Below are 18,825 nucleotides of genomic sequence, written 5' to 3'. Positions count from 1 at the left end.
ACCACCCCCCGTGTGCTGCCCCCAAGACATTTTTGGGGCTGCCTCTCTGGCTTCCAGCCGCGCTTACGTGCAGCCTCCTCATACCACCGCCTCTCCGCTTTCGCTGCCTCCAGCTCTGCTTTGGGGCAGCGATACTCACCAGCCTGTGCCCAGAGTCCCTTGCCGTCCAGTATTTCCTCCCAAGTCCATCTCTCCAGATATCGCTGCCGCTCCTGTTGCTGCTGCCTGTTACCACGCTGCTTGGTCCTTTCTTGGTGGGTGGTTCTGTAACGGTTGTCGTCTGGAGGAGAAGAAGAGGACCAAGGTGCAGCGTGATAATTGTTCATCTTGTTTAATGAAGGTGAACACTCAAAATACAAAAACAACAAATGTGAAAAACCGAAACAGTACTGTCTGGTGCAGACACACAAAGACAGAAAACAACCACCCACCAAACCCAACACAACACAGGCTACCTAAATATGGTTCCCAATCAGGGACAACGATTGACAGCTGCCTCTGATTGAGAACCATATCAGGCCAAACACAGAAATAGCAAAACATAGAAATACAAACATAGACTACCCACCCCAACTCACGCCCTGACCATACTAAATAAAGACAAAACAAAGGAAATAAAGGTCAGAACGTGACACACTCCGTGTTGCTTCATGCGTAAGAACAGCTCTTAGCCGTCGTATATTGGCCATATACCACACCTCCTCAAGCCTTATTGCTTAATTAATCTGTATGGTATTACTGTTCATCCATCGCTAGTGTTATAAAAATTCTATAGTATAGTATCATCAGTCTATAGTATCATTTCTACAGTAGCTCAGTGTTTGCCAGGGGCATGTTATGCTGCCAAAGTGGTAAATAACAGTGTCAGTTAATTAACATTACCCCCTGTGTTACTGCTAGTCACTGTAATATAGATCCACTGTGTCATTTAGATAAGTGATGCCATTGTCTGGCAACGATGGACTGGGAGTTTTAGAAGTATACACAAACTGTGATTATATGACAATATCACTTTTGCACCTGACGGTGTGAAGTTAACTATTGCTTTCCAACACATGTAATACGTTCATATAGAGGCATTGTATCATCACTGTTGTTTATCTGCTCAGAAATGATAGGCCGTACAGAAAGAAAAATGCCCTGCATAGTTAAATTCATTTTTCAGGAAAATTACATGTAGTGTAACTACATAATTACATATCTAAGGAAACATGGACTTGTTTGACTATGAAAGGGGTTCTTTACCCAGCAGCCTTTGCCAGCTGTGCGAGAATGTTAACAATAGCCACCAATCTGCCCAACTTTTGCCAAACAGCTACAGTTTTACACCCATAAAAGTGAGCCTTTCTACGGGTTAGATCTATGGGAACATCTACAGCAAGGCGCTGTCACTCATCTTTATGATTGACAGTTTGTCACCGTCCTGTATTCCCTGCTAACACTCTATAGATTGCATCATGGGATCACATTACCAGGAACATGTACATAATCAGCATCTGTAATCCTCATGGCGGACCGTAAACATGACAGAAGGAAGCAGTGATCAGTAAAAGGGAATGCTATCCAATTTGACTGACAGGGATAACCAAAATCAATTCTGATAGAAGTTGTTGGAACTTTTTCATCGCTACAGATATGGTTGCTTTGACATCACTATTTAGTTTTTACGATATGGACAGGTGCTGAATCATTTTGAGAGGTCGTTTCCATAAACCCAAGGTCAAAGTAATGATCGTTCTCACCCAAAACTGATGGGAGAAGGGTAAAACATGTCCTCAATGGTTATTTTCTTTCTTCTCGTAGAAATCCTTATCCTGCAGTCATATATGAATAATTCATGGAGTTGCGAATTAGAAGTCTTTGAACATCCCTAGTCTTCATTGATATAAGCCATGATTTTGTAATTGCTGGAAGGTATAGGCCGGCAGTCAATGCTAATACGCTTTAGGAACATTCTTTCCCTTCAGCTCTATCATTTTTCATTTGTGGGCTTCAACCAAACTTATGTCAGGAAGCTGATTGTCTTTCCCTGCGATAGTTAGTGTAACCTTGTTTAAAAGGCAGCCTTCAACAGTGGATTTTGAGTCACATTGAAATGGAAGGGCGCACTCCGGATGGAAGATCCAAGAAAATTACATTCCACTGAGAATGCAAATTAGAATGAAATTGTGTTAGAATGTTTGGTGCCAACATGGTGGATAGTTTGCAGCATGACCTTATATCGTAAATTCAAGTATTTGAGTCAGTGGAGATGGAATCTTAGCTCAGACTTCTACTCCTACTCACAGTCAGCTATTTTATACAGTTATCGAAAGAGAGTTTAAAAATTCTGTAAATAACTATCAGCGTTGTTGAAAACGGAGAGAGACAGCTAGTGAAATTAATCAAATCCCATGGATTTAACAGATTTCAAGAGAGAGTGTCTTCTTCTAAGTTTGTTATAAAGGGGTATTAATTTAAATCCACTACAGGAACAGTTAGGTTGTGAACTCTGAACCTGCAATATTGAGACCTGACTTTGGAGAGAAAATGAATATAATCAAAAACACTGCATTAGACACTTGGATAATTACATCTCAGTTCCTTGTAATTTATAATAAATAAAATAAAATAAAAAATAAAGATCAGTGTATGATAGAAGTATGAGGAATACAGTAGAACATGGAATGATATTGGTCTCAACTATCCATCCCAAATAAAAGGTAATAGTCTCAAACTGAATATGAACAATGCAGGTGTATCATGCGTCTGGATGTTTGGCTTCTTTTGCTGAGGGACAGTTTAACTCATCAGGCTGGTGAGAGGCACCTAGCAGTGATGCCATTACCACAGGAGTGGAAAACCCTCTTTAAATTAGCCATGTTTGGAAATCAAGGCCCGCCAAGGTGATTAATTACCATGTCCAGTTCTAGATAATATCTTCTGACATCTGCCCTGTCCCTTCCTTTTAGATCGCGGACAGGATCGCTCCAGCTCTTGATTAATTAAAAGAAAGCCATGGGTTAACTTTGGCAGCAGGCCTCACTGGGCTCACTTATTCTAACAGAATTACCCTGCAAACATATGGGAGAATGGAGACAGACTCTGGAGGAGACAGACAGGAGACAGACTCTGGAGGAGACAGACAGGAGACAGACTCTGGAGGAGACAGACAGGAGACAGACTCTGGAGGAGACAGACAGGAGACAGACTCCGGAGAAGAAAGACAGGAGACAGACTCTGGAGGAGACAGACTGGAGGAGACAGACTGGAGGAGACAGACTGGAGGAGACAGACTGGAGGAGACAGACTGGAGACAGACTCTGGAGGAGAAAGACAGGAGACAGACTCTGGAGGAGACAGACAGGAGACAGACTCTGGAGGAGAAAGACAGGAGACAGACTCTGGAGGAGACAGACTGGAGGAGACTGACAGGAGACAGACTCTGGAGGAGACAGACAGGAGACAGACTCTGGAGGAGACAGACTGGAGGAGACAGACTGGAGACAGACTCTGGAGGAGACAGACAGGAGACAGACTCTGGAGGAGACAGACTGGAGGAGACAGACAGGAGACAGACTCTGGAGGAGAAAGACAGGAGACAGACTCTGGAGGAGAAAGACTGTAGACAGACTCTGGAGGAGACAGACAGGAGACAGACTCTGGAGGATACAGACTGGAGACAGACTGGAGACAGACTCTGCAGGAGACAGACTCTGGAGGAGACAGACTGGAGACAGACTCTGGAGGAGACAGACTGGAGACAGACTGGAGACAGATTGGAGGAGGCAGACTGGAGACAGACTGGATCAGACTGGAGACAGACTGGAGGAGACAGACTCTGGAGGAGACAGACTGGAGGAGACAGACTCTGGAGGAGACAGACTGGAGGAGACAGACAGGAGACAGACTGGAGGAGACAGACAGGAGACAGACTCTGGAGGAGACAGACTGGAGGAGACAGACAGGAGACAGACTCTGGAGGAGACAGACTGGAGGAGAAAGACAGGAGACAGACTCTGGAGGAGAAAGACAGGAGACAGACTCTTGAGGAGACAGACAGGAGACAGACTCTGGAGGAGACAGACAGGAGACAGACTCTGGAGTAGACAGACAGGAGACAGACTCTGGAGGAGACAGACTGGAGACAGACTGGAGGAGACAGACTGGAGACAGACTGGAGACAGACTCTGGAGGATACAGACTGGAGACAGACTGGAGACAGACTCTGGAGGAGACAGACAGGAGACAGACTCTGGAGGAGACAGACTGGAGACAGAATTTGGAGGAGACAGACTGGAGACAGACTGGAGACAGATTGTAGGAGGCAGACTGGAGACAAACTGGATCAGACTGGAGACAGACTGGAGGAGACAGACTCTGGAGGAGACAGACTGGAGGAGACAGACAGGAGACAGACTGGAGGAGACAGACAGGAGACAGACTCTGGAGGAGACAGACAGGAGACAGACTCTGGAGGAGACAGACAGGAGACAGACTCTGGAGGAGACAGACAGGAGACAGACTCTGGAGGAGACAGACAGGAGACAGACTCTGGAGGAGACAGACTGGAGACAGACTCTGGAGGAGACAGACAGGAGACAGACTCTGGAGGAGACAGACTGGAGACAGACTCTGGAGGAGACAGACAGGAGACAGACTCTGGAGGAGACAGACTCTGGAGGAGACAGACTGGAGACAGACTCTGGTGGAGACAGACTGGAGACAGACTGGAGACAGATTGGAGGAGGCAGACTGGAGACAGACTGGATCAGACTGGAGACAGACTGGAGGAGACAGACTCTGGAGGAGACAGACTGGAGGAGACAGACAGGAGACAGACTGGAGGAGACAGACAGGAGACAGACTCTGGAGGAGACAGACTGGAGGAGACAGACAGGAGACAGACTCTGGAGGAGACAGACTGGAGGAGAAAGACAGGAGACAGACTCTGGAGGAGAAAGACAGGAGACAGACCCTGGAGGAGAAAGACAGGAGACAGACTCTGGAGGAGACAGACAGGAGACAGACTCTGGAGGAGACAGACAGGAGACAGACTCTGGAGGAGACAGACAGGAGACAGACTGGAGGAGACAGACTGGAGACAGACTGGAGACAGACTCTGGAGGATACAGACTGGAGACAGACTGGAGACAGACTCTGGAGGAGACAGACAGGAGACAGACTCTGGAGGAGACAGACTGGAGACAGACTTTGGAGGAGACAGACTGGAGACAGACTGGAGACAGATTGTAGGAGGCAGACTGGAGACAGACTGGATCAGACTGGAGACAGACTGGAGGAGACAGACTCTGGAGGAGACAGACTGGAGGAGACAGACAGGAGACAGACTGGAGGAGACAGACAGGAGACAGACTCTGGAGGAGAAAGACAGGAGACAGACTCTGGAGGAGAAAGACAGGAGACAGACTCTGGAGGAGACAGACAGGAGACAGACTCTGGAGGAGAAAGACAGGAGACAGACTCTGGAGGAGACAGACAGGAGACAGACTGGAGGAGACAGACTGGAGACAGACTGGAGACAGACTCTGGAGGATACAGACTGGAGACAGACTGGAGACAGACTCTGGAGGAGACAGACAGGAGACAGACTCTGGAGGAGACAGACTGGAGACAGACTTTGGAGGAGACAGACTGGAGACAGACTGGAGACAGATTGTAGGAGGCAGACTGGAGACAGACTGGATCAGACTGGAGACAGACTGGAGGAGACAGACTCTGGAGGAGACAGACTGGAGGAGACAGACAGGAGACAGACTGGAGGAGACAGACAGGAGACAGACTCTGGAGGAGACAGACAGGAGACAGACTCTGGAGGAGACAGACAGGAGACAGACTCTGGAGGAGACAGACAGGAGACAGACTCTGGAGGAGACAGACAGGAGACAGACTCTGGAGGAGACAGACTGGAGACAGACTCTGGAGGAGACAGACTGGAGACAGACTCTGGAGGAAAAAGACAGGAGACAGACTTTGGAGGAGACAGACTGGAGACAGACTGGAGACAGACAGGAGGAGGCAGACAGGAGACAGACTTTGGAGGAGACAGACTGGAGAAAGACAGGAGACAGACTCTGGAGGAGACAGACAGGAGACAGACTCTGGAGGAGAAAGACAGGAGACAGACTCTGAAGGAGACAGACTAGAGACAGACTCTGAAGCGTGTCGTGTGAGACCGGAGTACTCCAGGAGCTGTTTGAGCGAGAGACTACGTTGATAAGAGAGAGCTTTGATCCTATGTTCCACAGTTTTGCCTAAAGCCAAACAAATGAAACATAAGCTAATGTAATGACTTCCTCTCTGGATATTGAAAATTGCATAAAATAAATAATCTGTAATACCCTTATTATGGAAGCCCCTTTTCCGTAACACACAACAGAAGATTTCTCCCGCTTTACACTGTAGGTTCTACCTACCTATGTAAGTGAATGCAAATACATGTGCTTTTTTGGACACTTCATAAATGGGACCCAAAGACCGCTTGGAAGAGGTCAGTTTGATGGTTCGGTGTTAATTTTTGTGTTCAATGGCATTATAAATGGATCAGGTTCATACTGTATGCAGTAGATTGCTGTGTGTTTTAGTACAATATGGGTTTGTGAAATGCATTATAAAATGTTAAATAAATCTGTAGTGTTCAGTTCTATGCCTCATAAGTCGTCATCTCTTGTTTGATCCTGATATTAACATGATTACCATATTTCATCACTTCTGCCAAGACTCTGTGCTGAACTGTGCTGAACCGTGACTGCAGGATTGTTTTTACCCTGACAGCCATTCTAATCTATTCAACAGCCTGCATCTCATTACTGGCAAATACAGACGACAAAATGTATTCTATATCTGAGGAATAGACAGGCCGTCGGAGCCGCCAAGACAATCAGAAGCCTGATTCACTTGTAGTATTGTAAAATCTGGTTGGTTGTATGGCATGTGGTTAGGCTACTGTGGTAACCCATGGTAACCAGAACAGAATTACTGCACATGGTAACAGCAGCAGTGGCTGGGTATCAAACGTGGTTTCCATGTGGTTGATACCATTCCATTGACTCCATTCCAGTCATTACTATGAGCCATCCTCCCGTCAGCAGCCTCCACTGAACAACAGATAAGTAACATAAAACAATGGTTACATTGCATTAGCTCAATTTTAATCCAATTGGCAACAGTTTCATGCTAAATTATTATAAAAATATATGTTTTGGCCCTTTTCGTGATATCCAAGTGTAGTAACCATGTAGGTAAGCCCGACAACACATATAGTAAGAGTTACCAGTATAGTAACCGTGTACCGTGAAGGTAGGCCAAGCAACGCATACAGTAATATTTACTAGTATAGTAACCATATAGGCAGGCCTGACAACACATACAGTAATATTTACTAGTATAGTAACCGTGTAGGTAGGCCTGACAACACATACAGTAAGAGTTACTATTATTGTAACCATGTGGGTAGGCCTGACAACACATACAGTAAGAGTTACTATTATAGTAACCGTGTAGGCAGGCCTGACAACATATACAGTAATATTTACTTGTATATTAACCATGTGGGTAGGCCCGACAACACATACAGTAAGAGTTACTAGTATCGTAACCGTGTAGGCAGGCCTGACAACACATACAGTAATATTTACTAGTATAGTAACCATGTAGGTAGGCCTGACAACACATACAGTAAGATTTACTAGTATAGTTAGAATGTGGGTAGGCCTGACAACACATACAGTAAGATTTACTAGTATAGTTAGAATGTGGGTAGGCCTGACAACACATACAGTAAGATTTACTAGTATAGTTAGCATGTGGGTAGGCCTGACAACACATACAGTAAGATTTACTAGTATAGTTAGAATGTGGGTAGGCCTGACAACACATACAGTAAGAGTTACTATTATAGTAACCGTGTAGGCAGGCCTGACAACACATACAGTAAGATTTACTAGTATAGTTAGAATGTGGGTAGGCCTGACAACACATACAGTAAGATTGACTAGTATAGTTAGAATGTGGGTAGGCCTGACAACACATACAGTAAGATTTACTAGTATAGTTAGCATGTGGGTAGGCCTGACAACACATACAGTAAGATTTACTAGTATAGTTAGAATGTGGGTAGGCCTGACAACACATACAGTTAGAGTTACTATTATAGTAACCGTGTAGGCAGGCCTGACAACACATACATTAATATTTACTAGTATAGTAACCATGTAGGTAGGCCCGACAACACATACAGTAATATTTACTAGCATAGTAACCGTGTAGGCAGGCCAGAAGACACATACAGTAATATTTACTAGTATAGTAACCATGTAGGTAGGCCCGACAACACATACAGTAATATTTACTAGCATAGTAACCGTGTAGGCAGGCCCGAAGACACATACAGTAATATTTACTAGTATAGTAACCGTGTAGGTGGGCCCGGCAACACATACAGTAAGAGTTACTAGTATAGTAACCATGTAGGCAGGCCCGACAACACATACAGTAAGAGTTACTAGTATAGTAACCGTGTGGGTAGGCCCGACAACACATACAGTAAGAGTTACTAGTATAGTAACCATGTGGGTAGGCCCGACAACACATACAGTAATATTTACTAGCATAGTAACCGTGTAGGCAGGCCCAAAGACACACACAGTAATATTTACTAGTATAGTAACCATGTAGGTAGGCCCGACAACACATACAGTAATATTTACTAGTATAGTAACCGTGTAGGTAGGCCCGACAACACATACAGTAAGATTTACTAGTATAGTAACCGTGTAGGCAGGCCCGACAACACATACAGTAAGATTTACTAGTATAGTAACAGTGTGGGTAGGCCAGACAACACAAACAGTAAGAGTTACTAGTATAGTAACCATGTGGGTAGGCCTGACAACACATACAGTAAGAGTTACTAGTATAGTAACCATGTGGGTAGGCCCGACAACACATACAGTAAGATTTACTAGTATAGTAACCGTGTAGGTAGGCCCGACAACACATACAGTAAGATTTACTAGCAAAGTAACCGTGTAGGCAGGCCCGAAGACACATACAGTAATATTTACTAGTATAGTAACCATGTAGGTAGGCCCGACAACACATACAGTAAGAGTTACTAGTATAGTAACCGTGTGGGTAGGCCTGACAACACATACATTAAGATTTACTAGTATAGTAACAGTGTGGGTAGGCCAGACAACACATACAGTAAGGGTTACTAGTATATTATCCATGTGGGTAGGCCCGACAACACATACAGTAAGAGTTACTAGTATAGTAACCGTGTGGGTAGGCCTGACAACACATACAGTAAGAGTTACTAGTATAGTAACCGTGTGGGTAGGCCCGACAACACATACAGTAAGAGTTACTAGTATAGTAACCGTGTGGGTAGGCCTGACAACACATACAGTAAGAGTTACTAGTATAGTAACCGTGTGGGTAGGCCCGACAACACATACAGTAAGTGTTACTAGTCTAATAACCATGTAGTTAGGCCTGACAACACATACAGTAAGATTTACTAGCATAGTAACCATGTAGGCAGGCCTGACAACACATACAGTAAGATTTACTAGTATAGTAACCGTGTAGGTAGGCCCGACAACACATACAGTAATATGTACTAGTATAGTAACCATGTAGGTAGGCCCGACAACACATACAGTAAGATTTACTAGTATAGTTAGCATGTGGGTAGGCCCGACAACACATACAGTAAGAGTTACTAGTATTGTAACCGTGTGGGTAGGCCTGACAACACATACAGTAAGATTTACTAGTTTAGTAACAGTGTGGGTAGGCCAGACAACACATACAGTAAGGGTTACTAGTATATTAACCATGTGGGTAGGCCCGACAACACATACAGTAAGAGTTACTAGTTTAGTAACAGTGTGGGTAGGCCAGACAACACATACAGTAAGGGTTACTAGTATATTAACCATGTGGGTAGGCCCGACAAAACATACAGTAAGAGTTACTAGTATAGTAACCGTGTGGGTAGGCCTGACAACACATACAGTAAGAGTTACTAGTATAGTAACCATGTGGGTAGGCCCGACAACACATACAGTAATATTTACGAGCATAGTAACCGTGTATGCTTTATCTTGGCCAGGTCGCAGTTGCAAATGAGAACTTGTTCTCAACTAGCCTACCTGGTTAAATAAAGGTGAAATAAAAAATAAAATAAAAAGTAGGCAGGCCCGAAGACACATACAGTAATATTTACTAGTATAGTAACCATGTAGGTAGGCCTGACAACACATACAGTAAGAGTTACTAGTATAGTAACCATGTAGGCAGGCCTGACAACACATACAGTTAGAGTTACTATTATAGTAACCGTGTAGGCAGGCCTGACAACACATACATTAATATTTACTAGTATAGTAACCATGTAGGTAGGCCCGACAACACATACAGTAATATTGACTAGTATAGTAACCGTGTAGGTGGGCCCGGCAACACATACATTAATATTTACTAGTATAGTAACCGTGTGGGTAGGCCCGACAACACATACAGTAATATTGACTAGTATAGTAACCGTGTAGGTGGGCCTGACAACACATACATTAATATTTACTAGTATAGTAACCGTGTGGGTAGGCCCGACAACACATACAGTAAGAGTTACTAGTATAGTAACCGTGTGGGTAGGCCTGACAACACATACAGTAAGAGTTACTAGTATAGTAACCGTGTGGGTAGGCCTGACAACACATACAGTAAGAGTTACTAGTATAGTAACCGTGTGGGTAGGCCTGACAACACATACAGTAAGAGTTACTAGTATAGTAACCGTGTGGGAAGGCCTGACAACACATACAGTAATATTTACTAGTATAGTAACCATGTAGGTAGGCCCGACAACACATACAGTAAGATTTACTAGCATAGTAACCGTGTAGGCAGGCCCGAAGACACATACAGTAATATTTACTAGTATAGTAACCATGTAGGTAGGCCCGACAACACATACAGTAATATTTACTAGCATAGTAACCGTGTAGGCAGGCCCGAAGACACATACAGTAATATTTACTAGTATAGTAACCGTGTAGGTGGGCCCGACAACACATACAGTAATATTTACTAGTATAGTAACAATGTAGGTAGGCCCGACAACACATACAGTAAGATTTACTAGCATAGTAACCGTGTAGGCAGGCCCGAAGACACATACAGTAATATTTACTAGTATAGTAACCGTGTAGGTGGGCCCGACAACACATACAGTAAGAGTTACTAGTATAGTAACCGTGTGGGTAGGCCCGACAACACATACAGTAAGAGTTACTAGTATAGTAACCGTGTGGGTAGGCCCGACAACACATACAGTAAGAGTTACTAGTATAGTAACCGTGTGGGTAGGCCCGACAACACATACAGTAAGATGTACTAGTATAGTAACAGTGTAGGCAGGCCTGACAACACATACAGTAAGAGTTACTAGTATAGTAACCGTGTAGGTGGGCCCGACAACACATACAGTAAGATTTACTAGTATAGTAACAGTGTAGGCAGGCCTGACAACACATACAGTAATATTTACTAGTATAGTAACCGTGTAGGTGGGCCCGACAACACATACAGTAATATTTACTAGTATAGTAACAATGTAGGTAGGCCCGACAACACATACAGTAAGATTTACTAGCATAGTAACCGTGTAGGCAGGCCCGAAGACACATACAGTAATATTTACTAGTATAGTAACCGTGTAGGTGGGCCCGGCAACACATACAGTAAGAGTTACTAGTATAGTAACCGTGTGGGTAGGCCCGACAACACATACAGTAAGAGTTACTAGTATAGTAACCATGTGGGTAGGCCCGACAACACATACAGTAATATTTACTAGCATAGTAACCGTGTGGGTAGGCCTGACAACACATACAGTAAGAGTTACTAGTATAGTAACCATGTGGGTAGGCCCGACAACACATACAGTAATATTTACTAGCATAGTAACCGTGTAGGCAGGCCCGAAGACACATACAGTAATATTTACTAGTATAGTAACCATGTAGGTAGGCCCGACAACACATACAGTAATATTTACTAGTATAGTAACCGTGTAGGTAGGCCCGACAACACATACAGTAATATTTACTAGTATAGTAACCGTGTAGGCAGGCCCGACAACACATACAGTAAGATTTACTAGTATAGTTAGCATGTAGGTAGGCCCGACAACACATACAGTAAGAGTTGATAGCAAAGTAACGTGTAGGCAGGCCGAAGACACTAACAGTAATATTTACTAGTATAGTAACCATGTAGGTAGGCCGACAACACATACAGTAAGAGTTACTAGTATAGTAACCGTGTGGGTAGGCCTGACAACACATACAGTAAGATTTACTAGTATAGTAACAGTGTGGGTAGGCCAGACAACACATACAGTAAGGGTTACTAGTATATTATCCATGTGGGTAGGCCCGACAACACATACAGTAAGAGTTACTAGTATAGTAACCGTGTGGGTAGGCCTGACAACACATACAGTAAGAGTTACTAGTATAGTAACCGTGTGGGTAGGCCCGACAACACATACAGTAAGAGTTACTAGTATAGTAACGTGTGGTAGGCCTGACAACACATACAGTAAGATTACTAGTATAGTAACCGTGTGGTAGGCGACAACACATACAGTAAGGTTACTAGTATATAACCATGTAGTTAGGCCTGACAACACATACAGTAAGATTACTAGTATAGTAACATGTAGGCAGGCCTGACACAACATACAGTAAGATTTACTAGTATAGTAACCGTGTAGGTAGGCCCGACAACACATACAGTAATAGTACTAGTATAGTAACCATGAGGTAGGCCGACAACACATACAGTAAGATTACTAGTATAGTTAGCTGTGGGTAGGCCCGAACACATACGTAAGAGTTACTAGTATTGTAACCGTGTGGGTAGGCCTGACAACACATACAGTAAGATTTACTATTAGTAACAGTGTGGGTGGCCGACAACACATACAGTAAGGGTTACTAGTATATTAACCATGTGGTAGGCCCGACAACACATACAGTAAGAGTTACTAGTATAGTAACCTGGGGTAGGCCTGACAACACATACAGTAAGATTTACTAGTATAGTAACAGTGTGGTAGGCCGACACACACACAGTAAGGTTACTAGTATAGTAACAGTGGGTAGGCCGACAACACATACAGTAAGGTACAGTATTGTAACCGTGGGTAGGCCCGACAACACATACAGTAGAGTTACTAGTATAGTAACCGTGGGGTAGGCCTGACAACACATACAGTAAGAGTTACTAGTATAGTAACATGTGGGTAGGCCGACAACACATACAGTAAGATTTACTAGTATAGTAACCGTGTAGGAGGCCGAAACACATACGTATAGTTACTAGTATAGTAACATGTAGGTAGGCTGACAACACATACAGTAAGAGTTACTAGTATAGTAACCATGTAGGAGGGCTGACAACACATACAGTTAAGTTACTATATAGTAACCTGTAGTAGGCTGACAACACATACATTAATATTACTAGTATAGTAACCATGTAGGGTAGGCCCGACAACACATACAGTAATATTACTAGTATAGTAACGTGTAGGTGGGCCCGGCAACACATACATTAATATTTACTAGTATAGTACCGTGTGGGTAGGCCCGACACACATACAGTAATATGACTAGTATAGAACCGTGTAGGTGGGCCGACACACACAACATAATATATTACTAGTATAGTAACGTGTGGGTAGGCCCGACAACACATACAGTAAGAGTTACTAGTATAGTAACCGTGTGGGTAGCCTGACAACACATACAGTAGAGTTACTTATAGTAACCGTGTGGGTAGGCGACAACACATACAGTAAGAGTTACTAGTATAGTAACCGTGTGGGTAGGCCTGAAACACATACAGTAATATTTACTAGTATAGTAACATGTAGGTAGGCCGACAACACATACAGTAAGATTTACTAGCATATAACGTGTAGGTAGGCCGACACACATACAGTATATTACTAGTATAGTAACCATGTAGGTAGGCCCGACAACACATACAGTAATATTACTAGATATAACCGTGTAGGCAGGCCGAAGACACATACAGTAATTTTACATAGTATAGTAACGTGTAGGTAGGCCCGAACAAAACATACAGTAAGAGTTACTAGTATAGTAACCGTGTGGTAGGCCCGACAACACATACAGTAAGAGTTACTAGTATAGTAACCTGTGGGTAGGCCAGAACACATACAGTAAGTTTACTAGTATAGTAACAGTGTAGGAGGCCGACACACATACAGTAAGATGTACTAGTATTAGTAACCGTGTAGGTGAGGCCGACAACACATACAGTAAGATTTACTAGTATAGTACCAGTGTAGGAGGCCTGACAACACATACAGTAATATTACTAGTTAGTAACCGTGTAGGGTAGGCCCGACAACACATACAGTAAATTTACTAGTATAGTAACTGGGTAGGCCCGACAACACATACAGTAAGATTTACTAGTAGTAACCGTGTGGAGCCCGAAACACATACAGTAAATGTACTAGTATAGTAACCGTGTAGGTGGGCGGCAACACATACAGTAAGAGTTATTAGTATAGTAACCGTGTGGGTAGGCCCGACAACACATACAGTAAGAGTTACTAGTATAGTAACGTGTGGTAGGCCGACAACACATACATAAATTACTAGTATAGTAACTGTGGGTAGGCCTGACAACACATACAAAGAGTACTAGTATAGTAACCATGTGGGTAGGCCCGAAACACATACAGATATTTACTAGCATAGTAACCGTGTAGCAGGCCGAAGACACATACAGTATAATTTACTAGTATAGTAACCATGTAGGTAGGCCTGACAACACATACAGTAAATTACTAGTATAGTAACCATGTAGGAGGCGACAACACATACAGTAAATTACTAGTATAGTAACCGTGTAGGAGGCCCGACACACATACAGTAAGATTTACTAGCATAGTAAACGTGTAGGCAGGCGAAGACACATACAGTAATATTTACTAGTATAGTAACATGTGGTAGGCCGACAACACACAGTAAGAGTTACTAGTATAGTAACCGTGTGGGTAGGCTGACAACACATACATAAGATTTACTAGTATAGTAACAGTGGGGTAGGCCCGACAACACATACAGTAAGGTTACTAGTATATTATCCATGGGTAGGCCCGACAACACATACAGTAAGAGTTACTAGTAATGAACCGTGTGGGTAGGCCCGACAACACATACAGTAAGAGTTACTAGTATAATAACCGTGGGGTAGGCCGACAACACATCATTAAGATTTACTAGTATAGTAACAGTGTGGGTAGGCCGACAACACATACAGTAGGTTACTAGTATATGTACCATGTGGGTAGGCCGACAACACATACAGAAGAGTTACTAGTATAGTAACCGTGTGGGTAGGCCTGACAACACATACAGTAAGAGTTACTAGTATAGTAACCGTGTGGGTAGGCCCGACAACACATACAGTAAGAGTTACTAGTATAGTAACCTGTGGGTAGGCTGACAACACATACAGTAAGAGTTACTAGTATGTAACGTGTGGGTAGGCCGACACACATACAGTAAGTGTTACTAGTTAATAACATGTAGTTAGGCCTGACAACACATACAGTAAGATTTACTAGATAGTAACCATGTAGGCAGCTGACAACACATACAGTAAGATTTACTAGTATAGTAACCGTGTAGGTAGGCCCGACAACACATACAGTAATATGTACTAGTATAGAACCATGTAGGTAGGCCGACAACACATACAGTAAGATTTACTAGTATAGTTAACATGTGGGTAGGCCCGACAACACATACAGTAAGAGTTACTAGATTTAAACCGTGTGGGTGGCCTGACAACACATACAGTAAGATTTACTAGTTAGTAACAGTGTGGGTAGGCCGACAACACATACAGTAAGGTTACTAGTATATTAACCATGTGGGATGGCCCGACAACACATACAGTAAGAGTTACTAGTATAGTAACCGTGGGTAGGCCTGACAACACCACAGTAAGATTTACTAGTTAGTAAATGTGGGTAGCCGACAACACATACAGTAGGTTACTAGTTATAGTAACCATGTGGGTAGGCCGCAAACAATACAGTAAGAGTTCTAGTATAGTAACCGTGTGGGTAGGCCGAAACACATACAGTAGAGTACTAGTATAGTAACCATGTGGGTAGGCCGACAACACATACAGTAATATTTTAGTAGTAGTAACCGTGTAGGCAGGCCGAAGACACATACAGTAATATGTTACTAGTATAGTAACCATGTAGGTAGGCCGACAACACATACAGTAAGAGTTACTAGTATAGTAACGATGTAGGTAGGCCTGACAACACAACAGTAGAGTATAGTATAGTAACCGTGTAGGAGGCCTGACAACACATACATAAATTTACTAGTATAGTAACATGTAGGTAGGCCGACAACACATACAGTAATATTACTAGTATAGTAACCGTGTGTGGGCCGACAACACATACATAATATTTACTAGTATAGTAACCGTGTGGTAGGCCGACAACACATACAGTATATGACTAGTATAGTAACCGTGTAGGGGGGCCGACAACACATACATTAATATTACTAGTATAGAACCTGTGGGTAGGCCCGAAAACACATACAGTAAGAGTTACTAGTATAGTAACCGTGTGGGTAGGCCGACAACACATACAGTAAGATACTAGTATAGTAACCGTGTGGGTAGGCCGCAAACACATACAGTAAGAGTTACTAGTATAGTAACGTGTGGTAGGCCGACAACACATACAGTAATATTTACAGTATAGTAACATGTAGGTAGCCGACAACACATACAGTAAGATTTACTAGATAGTAACTGTAGGCAGGCCGATGACACATACAGTAATATATATTATAGTAACCATGTAGGTAGGCCCGACAAACATACAGTAATATTTACTAGATAGTAAACGTGTAGGGCCGAAGCACAATACAGTAATATTTACTAGTTAGTAACGGTAGGGTGGGCCGACAACACATACAGTAAGAGTTACTAGTATAGTAACCGGTGGGTAGGCCCGACAACACATACAGTAAGAGTTACTAGTATAGTAACGTGTGGGTAGGGCGACAACACATACAGAAGAGTTACTAGTATAGTAACGTGTGGGTAGGCCGACAACACATACAGTAAGATGTACTAGTATAGTAACAGTGTAGGTAGGCCTGACAACACATACAGTAAGAGTTACTAGTATAGTAACCGTGTAGTGGGCCCGACAACACATACAGTAAGATTTACTGTATAGTAACAGTGTAGGAGGCCTGACAAAACATACAGTAATATTACTAGTATAGTAACCGTGTAGGTGGGCCGACAACACATACAGTAATATTTACTAGTATGTAACATGTAGGTAGGCCCGACAACACATACAGTAAGATTACTAGATAGTAACCGTGTAGGAGGCCGAAACACATACAGTAATATTTACTAGTATAGTAACAGTGTAGGTGGCCCGACAACACATACAGTAAGAGTTACTAGTATAGTAACCGTGTGGGTAGGCCCGACAACACATACATTAGAGTTACTAGTATAGTAACCGTGTGTGGTAGGCCCGACAACACATACAGTAGAGTTACTAGTATAATAACCGTGTGGGAGGCCGACAACACACAGTAAGAGTTACTAGTATAGTAACCATGGTGGAGGCCCGGCAAACACATACAGTATATTTACTAGCATAGTAACCGTGTAGGCAGGCCCGAAACACATACAGTAATATTACTAGTATAGTAACCATGTAGGTAGGCCTGACAACACATACAGTAAGAGTTACTAGAAGTAACCATGTAGGCAGCTGACAACACATACAGTAATATTTACTAGTATAGTAACGCGTGTAGGCGACCGAAACAACATACAGTAATTTACTAGAAAGTAACCGTGTAGGCAGGCCCGACAACACATACGTAAGATTTACTAGTATAGTAACCATGTAGGTAGGCCCGACAAAACACAGTAAGAGTTACTAGTATTAAACCGTGTGGGTGGACTGACAACACATACATAAGATTTACTAGTATAGTAACAGTGGGGTAGGCCGACAACACATACAGTAGGGTTATAGTATATTATCAGTGTAGTGGTAGGCCCGACAACACAACAGTAAGAGTTACTAGTATAGTAACCGTGTGGGTAGGCCTGACAAAACATACAGTAAGAGTTACTAGTATAGTAACCGTGTGTGGGTAGGCCTGACAACACATACATTAAGATTTTACTAGTATAGTAACAGTGGGGTAGGCCAGACAACACATACAGTAAGGTTACTAGTATATACCATGGGGTAGCCCGACAACACATACAGTAAGAGTACTAGTATAGTAACCGTGTGGGTAGGGCTGACAACACATACAGTAAGAGTTACTAGTATAGTAACCTGTGGGTAGGCCCGACAACACATACAGTAAGAGTTACTAGTATAGTAACCGTGTGGGTAGGCCTGACAACACAATAAGTAAGAGTTACTAGTAAGTACGTCGTGGGTAGGGCCGACAACACATACAGTAAGTGTTACATAGTTAATAACCATGTAGTAGGCCGACAACACATACAGTAAGATTTAATAGTAAAGTAACCAGTAGGCAGGCCTGACAACACATACAGTAAGATTTACTAGTATAGTAACCGGTAGGTAGGCCCGACAACACATACAGTAATATGTACTAGTATAGTAACCATGTAGGTAGGCCCGACAACACATACAGTAAGATTACTAGTATAGTTAGC

Source organism: Salvelinus namaycush, chromosome 10 (assembly GCF_016432855.1).
Source record: "Salvelinus namaycush isolate Seneca chromosome 10, SaNama_1.0, whole genome shotgun sequence".
Lineage (NCBI taxonomy): Eukaryota > Metazoa > Chordata > Actinopteri > Salmoniformes > Salmonidae > Salvelinus > Salvelinus namaycush.
This window is presented reverse-complemented; position numbering follows the sequence as displayed.